Source organism: Ochotona princeps, chromosome 23 (assembly GCF_030435755.1).
Source record: "Ochotona princeps isolate mOchPri1 chromosome 23, mOchPri1.hap1, whole genome shotgun sequence".
Taxonomy (NCBI): Eukaryota; Metazoa; Chordata; class Mammalia; order Lagomorpha; family Ochotonidae; genus Ochotona; species Ochotona princeps.
Window position 1 is genome coordinate 14745638 of NC_080854.1, and position 20499 is coordinate 14766136.

Below are 20499 nucleotides of genomic sequence, written 5' to 3' on the forward strand. Positions count from 1 at the left end.
TGATTTTCACTTCTAGCAGTTTTTCCAAATCGCTCTCTTAAAATTCCATGTCAGCGTGTCCTTCCGTAAGCACTTTGTGGAAATTTTTTCCCATCATTCCAATCTCTATAACTTTAAGATCTTCACATTTGACAAATTTAGTTTTTAAAACATGTAATCTTTCATCTGTTTTGTATCTACTTGTGGTATCTGAGTTTCTATTTGTTGCAAGCATCACATCTTAGCTTGTCATTTGTCTTACACACTTGGTCATGAACTACTGATATGTAACATTCAAAATATTTATTTATGTATCACATCCTCTTGGAATTCTGCATTCTATAAGGAATAGGTGCACCTATCGATTCATCTCCCTTTCTAAATAAATTAAATGTCCACCTGTTATTTTGTCTAGCTATTTTGAATTATTTAATGTTTTGTTTGTTACTATAGCATATCTGAAAACTATTTCTAGTATATACAATAGAGTTAAGTTGTTGTCCTTTGTTTAATTTAATATTTCTTTTAAAAGATCTTTAGTTGAATGCAGAGCCATAAACACAGTAAGATAATTTAGAAAGAGATATTCCATGTGTTATTTACTCCCCAAATAACTGCAAAGAGCAGAGTGTAGGCTAGAACAAACCAGGAACCAGAAACTTAATTTCTGAAATGCATGACAGAGGCCTAATAGCTGAACCATCATTCACTGCTTTCAAAGAGTCATTAACAGGAATCTGAATTGGAAGTGGAGCAGCTGGGACTTGAAATGGCGCTCATACATCATGCCAGCCTCCGTGGTGCCAACTTAACACAACGCCAGGCCCTACATAGCAGATCTTTAGTGTCATTGAACATATGTTATTTTCTTTGAGATTGTCCATGTGATTGACATTTTGATGACAAAATGTTATGTATTTTGGTTATTAACTATTTATTTATTAATAGTCATTAAATTTTATATTTACTAGTTGTTAAATTTATTAAATATCTCTTAAAAGATTCATTTATTAAATATCTTTAAAATAAATAGTATAAAATTTCTTAAAAATATGTTTTTTAAAAGATTCATTATTTATTTATTTATTTATTATTATAAAGTCAGATATACAGAGAGGAGGAGAGACAGAGAGGAAGATCTTCCATCTGATGATTCACTCACCAAGTGAGCGCAACGGTCGGTGCTGCGCCTTTCTGAAGCAAGGAGCCTGGAGCCTCCTCTGGGTCTCCAACATGGGTGCAGTGTCTCAAGTCCCTGGGCTGTCCTTGACTGCTTTCCCAGGCCACAAGCAGGGAGCTGAATGGGAAGCGGGGCTGCCAGGACAAGAACCAGTGGCCATATGGGATCTTGGAGTGTGCAAGGCAAGAACTTTAGCCATTAGGCTACCGTGCTGGCCCCTGTTAAATATGTTCCACATATATTTCTGATTATATATTTCCAAACTTTATAATAAGCCTACCAAGTGGCCATCAATGTCGCTCACATGTAGACAAGGAAGTTGGAATCTGAAAAGGTTAGTTCTAATGCTCCTTATTCATGAGTTCTGGTTGTGACTAACTCCCAGGCTACGATCTCCAACATTCACGCCTCTTCCTCAGAATGACTGCAGGCAGCCAGCCTAGAAATATCATGTCACCCAAAAATGATGCTGTTTGCGTCAGTGAAAGAAGACGCTTTGAGAGTCTATTCCTACTAGCCATTTTACATGAGAAAATGAATAGTTTTCTAAAAGGATTCATCATATCACAAATGATTCCAGTGTTCCATTAAATTTTTCAGCTTTATATTTTTACATAAAGTAAACAAATTTCACATATTTCTTGACACAGATTTAGGAGCACATTAATACTTCTCACCCTGTGCTGTCCCCCTGCCCCGGTTCCCCACCCTTCCACCACCTTTATTTCTTTTTTCTCCCTTGAATCTATTGGAAGAATCCATTAATGAGGCTCCACAGGAATAAATGGGGAACCAACGTCCATTCTTTATCCTATAGATTTCAACGATGATTTTCAGACATTCTCTCCCTCTTCCTCCAGACCCAAAAGGCATTTCAAGAAACCGGAGAACACTTCCGACGTGGCAGTCTGCAGGATGGTGAGTGTAATGATTGTTTTTCTGAACATTTTTACTTAGCATTGTATGTCTGACTATCATCAGGGTAGTTATTTGTATCAGAAATTTAATTTAATTTGTATAGTTTTGCCTTTAAACCCTCCAAAGCTTAAATTTATAATGTCTATTAATCTTTTAACTTTGTTGGCCATCTTAAGAGTATTGTTCTTCAGAGTCAAAATGAAGTTCACCTCATGGGAAAACAACAGAATTGGTGCTTAATATCAGGTCAATCTCTTTTTGGCAGGTGAGTTAGCTAAGATGTTAAGGAAAGAAGTCACATGAATAGTCATCTTAGTGATTCATTATATTTGTCTGGCATAAGCTTTGCAGATTGAATATGAATTACCAAATCATTTTTTTGTTGTTGTTAATGGATAAAAAATATTTTCTAGAAGCAATGTATTGACTCAAACCTATATTTCTGTTTTATGATATAATTCCTTTTTACATCAGTACTGATCCTTTTGTTGTTGTTTTGTTTTGTTTTTTACTTCTTACAACTATTGATGTTCTAGAATCTCACCTTGTCTAGCTGGGATCCCAGGAGAACTTACTTGCTCCTGAGTCTTTGTATACATTTCTGAAGTGGTTTCCATTCTTCATATTTGAATTGTGATGCTAAGCCACTCTTTTTTTTATACTTTTGATCATGAGAGGAAAAGTGGTGTCTATGGTAACAGAAATGTGTGCTGTCTGACAGGAGTTTCATGTAACAGAAATGACAGTTATTTTTGTTAAGTAATACTTTGTTAAGATGCGATATTTTGTGTCAAATTGACTAGGATACTCAGGATCAGTGGATTGCAACTTTAAACATGGTAAAATCAACAATTAAAGGATACACTACAGATTCTTTAGTTTGAATTTATATGACCTTTCAGTTCAATGCTTTATTTGTAAAACAGCATGGAGTAGTGTTCCATAATCAGTATTATTCAATTATGAATGTCATCAATGAACTACCACACATCTCTTACAGAAACTAAAAATTTGTGCAGCATATTTTTACTAGGGTTTGATTGATCTTGTTTCACAATTGTGATAAAATATACATAACATAAAATGCATGGCTTTAATTGTTTTATTTGTTGACACTAAGTACATTATCATCGTTGTGCTACTTCCACAGTCACCCATTCATTGGAATACATTTTCTTACGTTATAAAACCTGTTTAAAACAATGTACTTGCTAGATAATTGTTCCCGCTCCTCTGCTTCTCCTATCCCTAACAATCAGCATTCAATTTTCTATCTTTGTAGACGACTACTGCTGTCACCTCATAGAAACCAAAACAGGACGTGTTTATTCTGTTGTAATTGGATTATTTTCCTTAACATAAAATCCTCAAGGTCAACCCATGTCTTAGAGTGTGTCAGGATTACCTTACATTTTAAGGGTGAGCAATATTCCACTGTAAGAGTAGATGACATTTTGTTTCTTCATCCACTGATAATGGATACATGGGTTCTTCAATTTTCTGGCTATATTATAAATCATGCTGCTACGAATGTGGGTGTACACATACCTCTTTGAGGTGCTGGCACTGTGGCATAGTGTGCTCGGCATCTGCCTAGGCACTGACATCCAATGGGGGAGCTGGTTTCAGCTAGCTGCTGCTGCTGATCCTGTTCCCTGCTTGCAGCCTGGGAGGACAGTGGATAGTGGAGGATGACTCGAGTCCTTGGCACCTTGCACCTATGTGGGAGACCCAGAGGAGGATCATGGCTCCTGGCTTTGGATCAGCTCAGCTCTGGCTGTTGTGGCCACTGGTAGTCTAAGTTAAGGCATGGAGTATCGCTCCTTCTCTCTGTGTTTCTGCCTTTCAAGTCCAAGTTAAAACAAATATCTCTTTGAATCTTGATTTCAGTATCTTTAGAAATTAAAAGAATTTGAAATAATATATAATGTATAAGCTCTAATTTTGCTCTTTCGAAAAATGAGCAGTCAGATTTCCTCAGAAAATATTTATTGTTGTGTTTCTCTGTATGTACCACATGCTAAGCAGAATCTCAGCATTTGAGGATAATGTAAACACTGAACACATGATCTCTGGTATAAAAGTGCCTGGTTCAAAGCTAAAATCTGCATAACACTGAGCAGCATTTAACTTCTGTGAACCTCAGAGATGCTGTGTATAAATAAAGCCACTAATGCAAATTGGTAAACAAATTGTTCTGGGACTAGCGTTGTGGCATAGCAAGCTAAGCCAGTGGCTGCGACTCACACATCGTAAATGTATGCCAGTTCATGTCCTGGCAGTCCCAGTTCCCTGCCAATTCCTCCGGAAAAAACACTGGAAAATGAACCAAGTATTTGAGTCCTTGCCACATACGTCGTATTCTCAGAGGAAGTTTCCGGCTGGTGGCTTTAGCTCAGCCTAGTCCTGGCCACTGTGGCCATCTGGGAGGTGAACCAGGCAGTGGACAATTTCTATATATGTCTCTTTCTCCATAACTTTGCCTTTCCAGTAAATAAACAAATGCAAAAAAGATCACATTGTTTTAAGAGGCAAATGAGATCGTGCATAATACAATGACTCTAATTTACTCAGTCTTTGGAGCTTATTAGCTACAATTGGTATTAGATTTTTACAGCATGGTAAGCTACACAATTATGTTTATTTGGTTGCTTATTTGAAAGGCAGAGTGACAAGATGCTGGTGGCTGCTACCCTACGCATATGGCTGCATAAGCCATTGCCATGGCTTGGCCATTTCTGTCATATGGGTGTGCCCCTGTATTTAAGCCAGCTCCAAAAGTTTTCTCTGGCACATTTTCAGAAAACTGGTTCAGAAGCAAAGCTGAGACTTGAACAGAGCTTTTATTTGGGATTGGGGTTAAACCCTCCATGGCACAACACTGGCTCCACTCATTGTAATTACTTGAGAGATGAATTTGAAATAAGGAAGTAGTCAGATGTGATTGATCTAGAAAATGTTGACGAATGATTCAAAGTCTGTGAGAAAAGGTCACAGATTTGGTCTACTTTGGCAAGTCTGTAAGTGAAGACATGGGAATTGGTAAATGAGTGAAGATCCCAGTGCTACAAAGCAGAAAACCAGACAGAAACATGACATTTCAATTTACTCATCCATATGATGTTCTCAAAATTTCCAAGCACCTCCAAAGTTTTGAGAACTCAAGTCATACTTTGTTGGGAATTTAATTCCCATTCTCAATATCATTTCTTGCTTTCAAATCAATTAATCAAATGTTATCCATTTTCCTGGGCATTTCATCTCTTTTAATTCATTGCTAGATTCTCTCTTTATTTCCTCCATCATTTCTTATTGTGAATGTAATATTTTATCGATCAATATGTGTTTAATAGCTAGCCTGTGGTGTCATTTGATTGATCTCTCTAAAGTCTTACATTTCTAAAATGCTATCATAATTTTGAAGATTATTTTCAGTAGGTTTGATATCTATATTCAGAACGAAGAGTTTTACAATATATTTTCCTAAACTGTTATTAGATGGTAGCTATATAATCTCCTTGATACACTGAATTTTCTTACCTACATTACCAAAGTTGATGATTTGAACTGGAACAGAAAAAAAGTTCACATATCTGAGTGTATGTTCAATGTTCTCCGATACTCAGTTCCTTTTCCCTATTGAAAGTGTGCTCATATATCAATTTTAAATTTCCCAACTTCTATAAATGTATTGGTTACTAAAACGGTGTTTATTAGGGTTTTCTGTAGTGTGTGTATGTATTACAGGGCTCAGAAATTATTTCAATCTATAACGTGTATCTGATAGGAGATACAAAAACATTAGCTTAATTTCTGTTAATTTACATACTCAATATACACATTTATAATTAAAATTGTACTTACAAAGTAATTAGTATTGCATTTATATTTTATAAAGTAATAATATTGTAAATAATATTTATAAAGTAATAATATTGTATTTATATTTTATAATTTATTATGCAATATCATTTTATTTATATTTTATAATTATATTGCATAATTTATGTGATTATAAAATATAAAATTTAAGTATAAAGCTTTCAATTGGTTTGATATAATATTTTGTCTAAATTTATATTTTTTTTACTATTATTTTCATTCTGTTTGAGCTCCAAACTCTTTAAACAATCATCATGAATTTACCACTACTATTTGATTTGATTTTTTTTAAATGCTGGGGCAACTGATTGACCATAAAAATGTAGAAAGAGTAATTGATGAGAAAAAAATAAAAAGCCAACATGGGTCCCGGCACCGTGGCCTAGCGGTTAAAGTCCTAGCCTTGAATGCGCCGGGATCCCATATGGGTACCGGTTCTAATCCCGGCAGCTACACTTCCCATCCAGCTCCCTGCTTGTGGTCTGGGAAAGTAGTCAAGGACGGCCCAAAGCCTTGGGACCCTGCAGCCACGTGGGAGACCTGGACGAAGCTCCTGGCTTCGGATTGGCGCAGCACTGGCCATTGTGCTCACTTGGGGAGTGAATCATCAGATGGAAGATCTTCCTCTCTGTCTCTCCTCCTCTCTGTATATCTGACTTTGTAATGAAAAGAAAATAAATCTTAAATTTTTTTTTTAAAAAGCCAACATGGTCATTACTGTGTAGGGGTTCCTACCGAAATTGGGAACCCTATTGTCCTGACCTTCTGTGGCTCAATACAAGTGGCTGAGATGAAGTATAATGAAGGACCGTAAAGGGCCCTAAAGCCTCAAAGCCTGAGAACCAGCTTCATCCTCAACAAATCAATATAGACTTTGAACTTTGTCTTTTAGTTCTTATGGAATTTAACATTGACTATGAAAGTGATATTGTGGTGTTGTATATTGAAGATAGAAACTATGGGCTCAGAAAATACATCAACCTCACAGAATTTTGTGGGAATGAGAGTCTGTCTGCCCAAATAAAGTGCAAAAGATATTTTTGTCATTGGAGGAAAAACACCATCATAGCACAGAAGAACTCTGCAAATTTAAAATAACCAGCAGATGGGCCTGGTGTGATGGCTCAGTGACAAAATCCTTGCCTTGCAAGCACCAGGATTTCATATGGGCATAGATTTGTGCCCTAGGTACTCCACTTCTCATCCAGCTTCCTGCTTGTGACCTGACAACACAGTAGAGGATGGCCCAAAACTTGGGTCCCTGCATCTGCATGGAGACTCAGAAGTAGCACCTGGCTCCTGGCTTTGGATTGGCTCAGCTCTGACTGTTGAGACCACTTTGGAAGTGAACCAAGATGGAAGATCTTTCTGTCTCTCTTTCTCTCTTTATCATCTGCTTTCCCAGCACTGAGGGCAGGGAAACAAATTAGGCAACTACCCCAGACAACTAATGACAGCAAAAGTCTGGGTGAATGGAGACTTCAGGTTGCCTGGGAAGGTTGCCTTGCTCTTGGATCGGCAAAATCGACAGCATTTCAGAACTATCCAAACCCTCAGAACATCAGTTGATATGTGGCGGTTCCTTATTCTTTATTCCTGGGTACTGAGATGTTTGGGAGGTCAGGTGTGGCTTTCCTTCCCCCAGAAATAAGAAGAAATAGGACATTTGGAAACAATGGTTTCACACACTTTTCCCTAACCCTTGATTCTTCCCACCCTGATTAATCATGTAATCATTATGAAAAAAAAAAGCAGATTATGCTAACCTTCAAATGGTGTCTACCCTAAGGAAGAATGATTGAAGATGCTCTTAACAAAAATCATTACATTAACAGGGAGTGCAATTCTGAACAAACAGGGTATGAAATTGTGAACAAAGCATCACAATCTAATATTATCACATGTGCATACAAATTTTTATTTATTATAATTCAAAAATATGAGATTTGTTTTTATAATCTATGAATATTCTTAACTATATGTTAAGGCACAATAACACTACTGAGCCGAGGCATAGTATTAAAATACTCACTGAAAACTAGTATAAATGTTTTTAGCCTCAAATTACTCTGTTTTTTACTTAAGTGCAACAATGTTTGCATGTTTTCTACTGTGTTCTTGGGTCCTCATATTATTCTGCGCAGAATGAGTAACTAAAAAAATGAGTTTTAAAAAAAAATATTTTTAAAAACAAGTTTTCAGGATTAGGGAAGATCACTTGCATAGTTGTCACTTTAGCAGTTACTTGGGATCAAACCTGAAATCCAAAAGCCAGATGCACAGCACAGAGCAACACTTTTGTTCTCCACAGTTACCTTGATTGTGGATAATCTGATTTGGACTGCTCTCTCTCCTCTCCTCTCCTCTCTTCTCCTCTCTCTCTTTCTCTCTTTCTCTCTCTCTCTCTCTCTCTCTCTCTCTCTTTCTCTCTCTCTCTCTTTCTCTCTCTCTGTGTGATCTTACATAAGGATTGATGCCTTTGGTGGCTTGAATTAGGTCAAAATACAAAAGACAAAATACCTAATAAGTAAGAAACATTATCAAGATTTTAAATCCACAATTGTACTCTATTTCCCTCAACCCAGAGCTTTGATGAAAATTGTTTATTGCATGGCTAAGTTCTTATCTGGAAGGAATCTTCTGGGCTTTGAAGATTTTACCATAGTCTTAGAAATAAAAAATTGAGCAAATTGCAGTGCTTTTCTGTAATTTTGTAAAACAGGGTGTTTCAAGATAAATTATACCAGTGGACTGTATCTGTCTTGTACCACAAAACACATGTAAAATACCTGTAATTTAGTCATTTCAAGGCATGCATGAAAAAGGTAATAAACACAAACACAGACATCCCAGTTTGCAGACATGCAGACTTCTCAAGTTAGGAAAAATCTCAGGCTCACTAAATATCAAAGATGAAATCTGTACTGCACACCAAACTACCGAAAATTGCCTTCAAATTTAAGGTGCAATTTATTTCAAATGGGGTAAAGTTGTAGCTGCAAGCATTGAGGCAGACAGAGCTACACGTAGACTTATTATTTTATATATACAATACAGGCCCATCTACACATGGATACAAACAATATAGGACAAGAATAATTAGTCTTACTGTTTGAGTTTTTAATGGTTTGGACATTAACTGTAATGGTGTTTTACTCTTGGCTGTAAGCTGAATTTGATAATGTTTTGCTTTTTTATGTCTTGATGAGCATTCCCTCTTCTAATCAGCTGATTGCGACTTTGGTGTCATTTCTCTAAGAAATATACAGGAGACTCAGAAAAAAAGATAAAAATGATAATTGTATAGTATCAATATTTAGACTCTGTTTATATTTTTCAACAATAAAATGTTCAAATAATGACTTCAGAGCACAAAGAATTTTTATTTGCTAATTGCTTTAAAAAATACGTGGACAGGTTTTCCTATGCTCATTTTCCTCAGAATGTGACCAAAGATTTGGTACAACAAATATTATTATTTTCTTCACCATTTCAACAATACTATCAAAAACTCGATATGGATATAATCTGAAAATGAGAACTTGGAGTAGAGCACTGAACTTGCCCTAGGATTTCCCCTGCTCCTTCCCCTACTCCCCCTGTCTTCACTGAGTTCTCCCATATCATTATAACAGCGTAGTTCCACATAAACTGTCATAAGTTCATCATTGCAGGCATTGACAATGGCAGAGAGTCCAGCCTCCCATTATCAAGATTTAACCAACAGTTTCATTGCGAGTCCATCCTTGATCCGGAAGTAAAGGCGCACACTGTACTGATCCTCACATCTGGACATGGCAGTCTCCACTACACAGTCACTGTAAATCCCCCCAAGTGAAAAGCCACAAAACAAAATCAGAAACAGGAAGAGAAAACAGAACTTTACAATGCCATGGAATAAGATGATATGCTACTGGATATGACAGTCTCCATTACACAATTATTATACATCCCCTTAAATGGAAAGCCACAAAACAAAATCAACAACAGAAAGAAAATAGAAACTAACAACATCATGAAGCTAATAACATGCTACTGAATGAATGTATCATTGAAGAAATGAAAAAGGAAATCAAGAACCTTCTTGAAGAAAATCATGCTAATATGATCTGTGAGTCAATGAAGAATTGAATGAGAAAACAAACTTTTGTAGAAGTGAAACTAAAAACAAAATCATCAAAATCAATGTGATATAGTTTTCGCTGATTTTTGTTGATTGTCTCTTATATAAACTAATCTCCTGCTTATTGTCTTAATTTTTGCAGTAAGCTCAGAAAAACTCCACGTGTACTCTGCAAGAACAGAATCTTGGTCTTAAGGTCTGTGATGCCAAATTGAGTTTGCCATTCAGTAGGGTCTTATTTATGGTTTAATGATTTGGTTTGGGTTTTAATTGAAATGCAATGGGATGCAGAAATAGGTTGATGGACTGAGAGAGAGTGCATAACACATTGAGGAAGTCTGTAGCAGATCTTGCTGTGTGGTGTTTGTGTGGAAGACTCACAGTGCATGGGAACACAGCTGGGGGTACAAAGAAGCATTCCCACTGAGTGTGTGGGGAGGCTAACAACACCTCATCCTTTCAGGTTTCTCCCCCTTTGTGTTAAAGAAAGCAATGGCCTTCCAAAAACACTCATATGGCCAAGGAACCTTATCATATTCTGTTTCCTGTGTAGCTGTATTATCCAATATTTAAGTTGAAAATGATGACATGGAAGGGATACATTAGGGTCACGTTTTGTTACTTGATCCCTCAGTTCTTACTCGTTGATAGGATATGCGTACATCAAGTGAAATAAAAACAATGGCATTAGTTCCATACAAACTTTTCATTGTTAAGTTATTGATACTACAATTCAAGCATAAACTGAGGGAATGCAAATTGTGTAATCAGTGATTCGATTATGGATAACATACTCTTACCTTTGCAATTAAAGTGGGCATTTCACAGAATATGAATTGGAATTGGAAATTCTATGGTAAACATTTTTCTTATTTATTTACAGATAACAGAAATATGCATTAACACATAAATTGTGAAAAAAAGGAAATATTTGTATTTTATATTTAACATACCTTATTTCATGAGTTTTGAACAAGAGATGCTGTTTTAATTTTTCATTGAGTCCAACAATTTATGTAGCTGATCCTAGATTTCTAAAGGACAGCAAACATGTATCAAAAAATCCAATTCATCTATTGAGGGGAACAAGCATAAACCATTCATTTTATTCCTATGATACCTTTGTCATTGCAGTAGTAATATTGTTAAACACCAGAGAAAGGAAGTGAGGCTTAATGTTAAAAAAACAGGTAATACAATATCCTGATATTTCTTGACTAGAACTGACAAGAGTTCCCATATTACTTCCACTGTCTACAGCGACCATATGTTTGATCTTCCCAAGTGACACATTTTGACAGTAAAATGGGATGGTATTCATAAATACTCCAGAATTATTGATGTAAATTGACTTATGAGGCAAGACAGGATGTGTGATCCTTTCATGTCTAAGGGTCTTACCGATAACTAGACAACTCATGTTTTCATGATTTCTATAACAACTTGAGGAAGCTATCTCAAGTCTGGCATGTGAAGATACTCCGTAAATTATTTGATGAATAAATTGTTTTGTTTTGTATATTCATAATACATAAAGTTTTCCTAATTGTAGAATATAAACCTTGTTAAATAACTATATAAGATTAAAAGATTACGTGGACTTCTGATATTTTCTTTTATTTCTTTTTTTTTTTTTGCCTGAAACATTAACTAGTATTTAAAAATGTAAAGTCAGATTACAAATCCAAAGGAAAAATCAAGACTATAATCTTTAGGTGTACAAAAGTTTAGAGATGTTCACTGTGTGGAAAGTTGTCAAAGATTTTTCTGTTTTATAGAATTCAAATTTTTGATTGATGCAGTGCCAACATGGTACAAAGCCAAGTGCATATTTATGTTATTTGAGACATTTAATCCGCTGCTGAATTCACACTAGGGTTACAGAAGAGTTCTCAGGTATTTATGACATTTAAATGAGGAAGAATAAATCACTTATATCACTGTTTCATTCTGAGTTTATTTTTAATTTGATTATTCACTGCTTTCAACCACAATCTTGTATAACTCATCAATGTACTCCACACAATAATTAGTGCAGCACTCGGGAGAAAATCCTGATTTTATCAATATTTATGAATACATTTAAATATCAATGCTTTCCTAAGATATTAGTAAAGATATTAGTCATTAAAAAAGATAATAGTTTTGAGGCAGAATTAAATACTGACTTAATAATAAAGGCATAATATTAATTTCTTGAGTTAACATAGTTTTCCATGTAGAGCTGATGATATCGAAGTGTTTTAAAGTTTGGTGAACTTTGAGGAAACTTGGATGCTTGTAAAAGTTTCTTGAGAAATAGAATATGTAAAGCATGGATCTCCATTCCCATTCTGTTCTGATCTCTTGCTCCAAAGTCACTGAATGAGAAAACTTCACGTCCTTCACTCTGCCGATGTCCATTTCTGGCCACATTGCCTTTGAATACAGAACATGCACAAAATGACATCTCACTGCTGGGTGTGCTGATTCACTGGCACTAATTTGTCATTTTCAGAAGCGTTCACTCTCACAGATATTTCAGCATGGCAGATTCGTGGGTCGAAGGGTAAAAGCAGGTTACCTATGGGTAGAAGCAGATAATGGGCATTTTATTACCCAGACATCTCTCATTTTAAAGCTGCTATTCTCAAAGATTAGACAGATGACCTCTAGTCATGATTTTGATTCCATAAATTGAAATTGGTTGCAATACTATTCATTGCTCACATATGATTATGCATGAAGTTAATGTTATGTCATTTTCCAACTGAGGTGATTCCTTAACCTTTTCGTTGCCTAAATCCTTTGAAGTTCAGTGTGTTCAAGTTCCCAAAGGAATCTACTAATTTCCATGACTTCTGTGTGATGGACTAATGAGCATATTTAAGAAATCAGCTCATAAGCCTTGACTTTTTTTTTTACTTTTAGTGCTTAGTTTATAATACTATTCTGTGGTTAGATACATGGCTAAGTGCCAACTACCCGGTTTTCACTAGAGAAAGGCTAACTAGCTGCAATAACAAAGATATAATCATTACTGAGCCATTAAATGGTTCTGTAGGGCTTACTGAGGATCACCTATGATACAGTATATGAACGCCTTGCTTCATTTAAGAAATTAGCTGCATTTAGTGCAAAATAAAACAAGTATATTTTAAAGCACAAGTAATTCTGCCATAAACACATAAAAACAGCTACAACAATGACACAGTATCTGGAAGGATGAGCTACTTCTAGACACAATGATCAAGAGACATTTCAAGAAGTTGCTTCCTGGACCTACTACTCCTGTACTCTTTCCAAGAGTCTCCCTGACGAGCCTGAAAGTGACCCCCAAAGAAATTCAGAAAAGAACTCGCTTTAAAATTTTACTCAAGAAATAATTGCCTTGATCACAGTGGTAGAAAGTTATTGCTGTGTTTTCTTGGTATCTTCACAGTGTCAAGTTTTTATTCTTGAGTCTTTTATTCATTTTGAGTGTATTCTTGTTATGGTGTGAGATAAAGGTACAGCTCCCTTCTTCTGCATCTAGGTACCTGATTTCCCCAATATTTAGTAAAGAGGGTGTACATTCCCGCATGTGTTCCTGGGACATTTGTAAAAAATCACTTGTGAAATCACACTTCTGAAGATATACATACATGCATACAAACACACACATATCATACATGTACCAATTTCAGTTCCACAGGATAAAGATGCATATACATACATATATATATATATGTGTATATACACATTCACTCACACATCTATTTATATCCAATTCCATGGATATATGTGTATATATATATATATATGTATATATGTACAATTGGTACACTTAGGAGGTATCTACATCCCTATGACCATTTCATCACTAATCAATCCAAATGCCTATTAGTGAGATATATATGTGTGTATGTAAATGTGATATTGTAAAACCATAATATAAAGTATAATTCTGTTATTATTGACAACAGTGATACAACTAGAGAATGCTAGGTGAAATAAAGGTAGACATGGCAGGACCTGTATTACCTGTCCATTGCTCCTGTTTTTTTTAATGATTTATATGTTATGGGTTATTTTTTTCTGAACCATTGTTTATCAAATCATCAGAGCATTTTATCCATGTCTTAGTGTTTTACATCTTTTTATTGTTTTATCCTATATTTTTATTTCAACTAATATTTGGGAAATAACTTTTCATATCCCATCTAAGTAATTATGGCAACAACTATGTGTCCCATAATCCAATATCTTCTTAGTTAAGTCCTAGATAATGACGCTGAGAAGGTTAAATAATTATAAGAAGATCACTTGGCCTGGTTTATTAATACATTAGGTATTTCATTTGCAATAACATTTATTCTTTTATATTAAAAATTATTTAACAAATCTACAGCATAAAGTAATACATTATTTCTGAGCTGACCTTGGCTGCAAAAATTAAACTATTTGCTTTGTATATTTGATCAACTATGAGGATACTGTAATTGGGTAAAATAAGATTTGGCATCAAGGTATCCCAAAGCTTCAATTTTAGCTTTTAAACATTAGAATGTCCTACTTATGGGGCCCTGTGCAATGGCTCAATGGCTAAATCCTCATCTTGCAAGCTCCAGGGTTACATATGGGCACCTGCTTGTGTCCCAGGTGCTTTACCTCCCTTTTCCTCTTTCTGTGTTGCATATGGTTTCTATAGTGTGCGCAAAACATCTTCTCATGCAATAAGCCAAAGTAGAGTTACTATCAACATTTACAGACTCAGTGTTAATTTTGTTTAAAGTTTACTTTAAATTTATTTTCACCTGATTCAAAGGAAGACAGAGAGGGAGGGAGAGAGAGAGAGAGAGAGAGATCACAGCACCCTGGGCCGCACCAGCTCCAATCAGTAGCCAGGAATTTCATCTGTGTCGGCCAAGTAAGTGGCATGATCCCAAACACTTGGGACATCACCCATTGCCTCCAAAGATGATGTAGGATCAGAAGCACAGGAGCTGGAACTCAAAATAGCACCCCTATATGTGATGCAGGTGTCAGGTGGTTGTTTAACCAACTGTACCATAGCACCTGCCTCCAATGACCTTCCATTTATTTTTTTTAATTGGACAGTTAAGGTAAAGTATATGGTTAGAAAAAAGATCCTAACATCCAAAAGTAAATCAACAAAATACAACTAAGAATAAACAAGTATTCTTTTTTAACTGAAAATGTATGATTTTAATAAAAAAGAAATGAGGACCCTCTGCAATGACATCAAACTCTGGCTGAACTAAGTTGTTCCACCTGATGTTTACAACTCAAATATCGAGTGCAAGACATGCACAACGTATTGACATGCTCGCCAGTTGCTTCTGCACCGACCAATGTATACAGCATTTAATCCTATCCAAACTACAAGAATCAATCAATATTTTGTCATTTCAATATTATTACATTTGCTCACAAAAATCCTACACGGATGGAGATAAAAGCTCTAATACAAGCAAAGAAGGCATTTTTTCCCTTTGCCACAAAATATTGATGAAGTGCTTTATTGAGGTGGAGATCTCATTAATTATTTGATTTACAGAAAAAGAAGGCAGGGAAAGTGAGTGCCTGGCTAATACCATGATGTACCATCTTGAGACTTAAGATCTTTTTAATGTATTCATCAGGGGTACATCTGAAAGGGGAAAGAGTGAGCTGAATGGGTCCATTAATTTAATTGAAGCAAGCTCAGACAAGAGATAAAACATCCCTGCCTACTTCTTTTCATGCAGCAAGAGAGCTGTAGTACACAGGCAGAGATCCAAACACACCAAACTGAAATAAAGGTGCGTGGAGACCCTGGAGACTTCAAGGCCATGGGATCTCAACAGATGCAGAGGTGAATTAACCCTCGAGAGGTCCTTGCGTGCACCACCACACTCGTGCTTGTGAGCGCTGTCTTGCCTCTCTTGTGAATTCCTGAACCACTGAATTTACATGTACGTAACGTAGACTTCCTAAGACAAACTCGCCTTTATTCTTGCTCCTCCTCTCACCCTCCAAAGTTCTGAGAAACAGATTTCGTCTGCTTCTTTCCAGAGTTGAAATGGAAGGGGAACAACAGGCTGGCACAAATCTCACAAGCAGCTTGACATGATGTTGCCCTGTTTCACCCACCAGGTTTTGAAACATAGCGCTCAGGAAATTCTTTTGGTCTGGAAGAGGTGGTGGTCTCCCGGTGTGCACCGGTGCCTCTCGGTGGTGACAGAACTAAACAGCATAGTGACTTGGTCCCTGGCTGTGCACAAGAACACAAAACAGCCATAAAGTGTTTTTCAACTGATCCCCAAATCTGTTCTTAGTATGACTGTAGTACGTGAATATAGATTAGCCAATATATTTCATCAAAATTGTATTAGATTTCTATAGCTATGTTGTGATTAAATATACTCACGTAGAAGTAAAATCTTGTGTTTATTAAATATCACATTTCATGTCAAATCAAATCCATAGGTCTCCATAAAAATAGAAGGAAAAAATTAAGAATACTGTCCAAATAGTTTTCCAAGTATGAAAATAAATAAACAACATTGCGAATGTATCTTTGAATCAAGCAAATAAGAGTGTGCAAAAGAAAATGTTTCTTTGTGTTGACATGTATATTTAAAACTAACAAAAGTCACATGTTTTATAACAACTTAGATGAAGTTTCGGACTGACAAGTTATGATGCCATTTTTAATATCAATGTGCACATCCAGAAGAGAAGTGAATGCTTATTACAAAGCCATTTTAAAAACAGGAAGTATGTCTGTAGTTACAGGAGTATTTTAAAGATAATATATTTCTTTACAGTGTCTAGGAGGCAAATCAATTTGGTTTGATTCTTATTATATTTTAGTCTTTAAGCAAAAACATATTTCTATTCTTATACCTGGAAAACTCCCTTCTTAATTTTTGAAATCATTTTACCAGATGAACACATTTTTCTTTTGCCAAAGAAAACTTCATTTGGATCACCGTAAAACAGAATGGTTTAAAATAATGTTTTAAGGGTACCAGCTGATGTAATAGTTTTACAATATCTCAAGTGATTTCTCATGAGATTTCTAATAGTATTTGAGTGTGTAAGCTACTTTTCAAATTGCAAAGTAAATTATGAGAAAAAGAAGTGACTATAATATGAATTTCAGATTTGTTGAAGTACCAAAGCAGAACTCTGTCCTGGAAAAATAAGAGAAAAGCGTCACATACAGAGCATCTACTCATACAAATCCAGCTTCATCTTCCGTCCCGCACCCCCAAGAATCAAGTAACCTTCTTAGCATAGACCCAAATAGCTCTAGGTTGATTTTATATTGCTTCAATATATTCATATGCATATCTACACCTATGTGTAAGTTTTCTTACTTCCCTGTATCTCACCTTCAATCTCTGGAGATTTAAAAATGAGAGAAATTGTGTTTGCTTATCTGTAATTTGTCAAGTGTTTAATATTTACCCAGCACTGTGTATAAAATTAAGTACAGTTTACAAATAGTATATGCCTTTTTGACTAGTAAGAATTAATCATTGAATTAAATTTTATAAGGTATAATAACAAATAAGTGATTTAACATTGAACTATCAATAAGATTGTATGTTAAATGAGGGAACCGATAAAACAATTTTACTGAATGGATTTCTGGTTCATGATTATTTGAAAAAACATTTATAAGACTACTTCATTGTGTATATCATGTTTAAAAATAAATGTACATACACCTTTTAAATATAATTACAACAGTGTACAAAAATGATTAATAGTAGCATCAAAACAATTTATACAAATATTATAATTGGATCACAGTAATTATTATTGCCTGAATACATGTCCAAGTGTAATGTTATTTGGAGCTATTCTAAAGCTATTTAACAAGTAATTCTTAGCTCTTCAAAGCCATCACTATAAATATTAGCAATAGTAGATGTAGAAAAAAGGTGTGATTTAGTGCCTAAATACATTGCACCAAAACAAAACAAAACAAAACAAAGCAAAACAAAACCAGTGTTTTACTAGGACAGTACAGATCCTTAGAATAATTCAAATTGGGGGTGGCAGCATGGGCAAATTATTTAAAAATCTGTGTATTTTAGTGTTTTTTGAATGGGAATTATAAAAAACTACAATATTATTCTGGTAGCATGGTAGTACATTGTTGCTTATAATATAGAGGTAATACAAAGGATTAAGCAAGGTGAAATCTGTAAGAATCTCAAAGAACATTAAAAAAACTTTGCCACTTTTACTTTTGTATCGTAAGTGATTATACATTTCGTTAGAAAAAACTGGGATAAATATGAAAAGAATGGAACAAAATGGATGGTCTCTCACAGAGCCTTCCGATCATTATGGAATCATCAAATTTTAGTTCACCTGTATAACCTGCTTGTGACCTGGGAAAGCAGTCAAGGATGACCCAAAGCATTAGGACTCTGCACCTCTGTGGAAACCCAGTAAAAGCTCCTGGCTTCGGATCAGTGCAGCTCCGGTATTGTGGTCCTTTGGGGGAGTGAATCATCATATGGAAGATCTTCCTCCCTGTCTCTCCTCCTCTCTGTATATCTGACTTTGCAATAAAAAATAAATAAATTAAAAAAAAATCAATCAAGTGGATGTAATCTAATCTCTGTCAGTTGTCAGTTGTACAAGATGTGAGATGGAAAGTAGAACACGTTCCTCTCAACACAAAGGTTATACTTTCCTGTAATTAAAGAGACTATCTTGCTTTTTATGTAATTGATTTCACATAAAGCACATTATGTCTTAAGTTGTGGTGTGAAAAATCACACGTAGGAATGATAGGTAATATAAATAGAGCCAAGGAAAATTTCTGTTTTGGATAAAATAGGCCACAGAATTACAAACAGGGTACATGGGAGGTGAGTCAGCGTAAAGGGATTCATGGCTTGAGTATGATTTAGAACAATGAGGGCCTCCCTCAGCAACCTGGTGGTTAATGTCCTTGACATTAACGCATTAGGATCCCACATAGGTGCCGATGCATGTCCTGTCCTCACCACGTCGCTTCCAGCTCCCTGCCTATGGCTTGGGAAGGCAGTCGAAGACAGCTGAAAGCTGACCCTGCAACCACGTGGAAGACCTGGAAGATGCCCCAGTCTCCTGGTTTGGGATCAGCTCAGCTCTGGCCATTCTGGCTACTTGGGACATGAACCAGAAGATGAAAGACTTTGTTTCGCCTTCTCTTTGTAAATCTGCCTTTCTAATAAAAATAAATAAATCTTTCAAAAAGAAGAGTGAGCAATAATGAGAACTAAGTGGTGGTCATTCTGATTTATTTGCATTGGATATTTGGGATTTGCTTTTGTAGGCTTTGGCATGTGTATATCCATAGAACATTTACTCTAGGGTTTCAATAAAAGCCTGAACTGCAATTACAGTCTATCTTGCAGACTGTGTGTGCTTTCTAATGATGTAAAATGTTTAGGACTCTGACAAAAGATACATATAACTACCCCTCCCCCAGACACACACTGCTTTTTCATCTCACACAAAAATGAGGATGTAAAATTATCTTATGGTGATGAGTTTTGACAGGAATGCATTGCCAAATTTTGGAGTCGTGGTAATTTTCCACTAAAGAGGAACTCTCTTACTTTCATGGATTTAATCTGCATTTCTAAACAAATAGTATCGTATCTAGCTTAAAGACTGTCATAGAATATCAAACCTACAAATGTTGCTAAAGAATTCTACTGTCAGATGGGTACTATCATGGGAGAAGATGGTGGGAGGGAACATTAGGCAGGGGAGAAGGAAATGGGAGGGAGAAATCCTTATACCTACCAGGCTGTATCATGGAAAATAAGAGTAACAATAAAATGCCACAGTTACCTAGAGAACATATTGATCGTAAAGTATACAATTCACATAATAATTCAGATAGTTGAGTACAGACTTCTAGCATCCAGGAGACAGCTCTGAGGTGGAACTATAAATTTGGGTGTGTTTTGCACAGTTATGAATTATAAACTTGAATGTAAGCATTAAAGAAATGAGAACACAACAGAAAATTATGCCTTTGGTTTTCCTAAGATGAAAGGATTGTGAGGAAAATGACAAATGAGGAAAGGAAGATTGAAGAGAAGAAAAATAAAGAGCATATTTCTGCAGCAAACAAAGTGAAAACTGAGTATCAAAAGGATGGAAAATATCAATCCACTTAACTATTATTAATTGACATAGAAGAGGAATGGGTGCTGCCTGTTCTGGTTAGCGATGGAAAACTATTGGTCCCATTATCAAATGCAATTTTGGAGAAATATTACTGGGGAAAAGTGGATATGACTAAGTTCAAAAAGGAGTATGAGTGAGTAACTTTATTCCTCTTGAACAAAGTGTATTTGAACTTGTGTTCCAATTGTGTTTTCAGCTTTTTGCTTTTTGAGAATTATGACAACTTGAACATGCTTGAAGATAG

At 35.6% G+C, this 20499-nt stretch overlaps 1 long non-coding RNA gene across 1 annotated transcript in view; it reads left to right on the forward strand.

Moving 5' to 3' along the window:
- LOC131483121 (uncharacterized) overlaps positions 1 to 10097 on the forward strand; it is a 211293-nt gene extending 201196 nt beyond the window's left edge. Inside the window, exon 3 of the long non-coding RNA XR_009247533.1 lies at positions 9634 to 10097. This is a non-coding gene — a long non-coding RNA (uncharacterized LOC131483121). The remainder of the gene's footprint in view (positions 1 to 9633) is intronic.
- The last annotated feature ends 10402 nt before the right edge of the window (positions 10098 to 20499 follow it).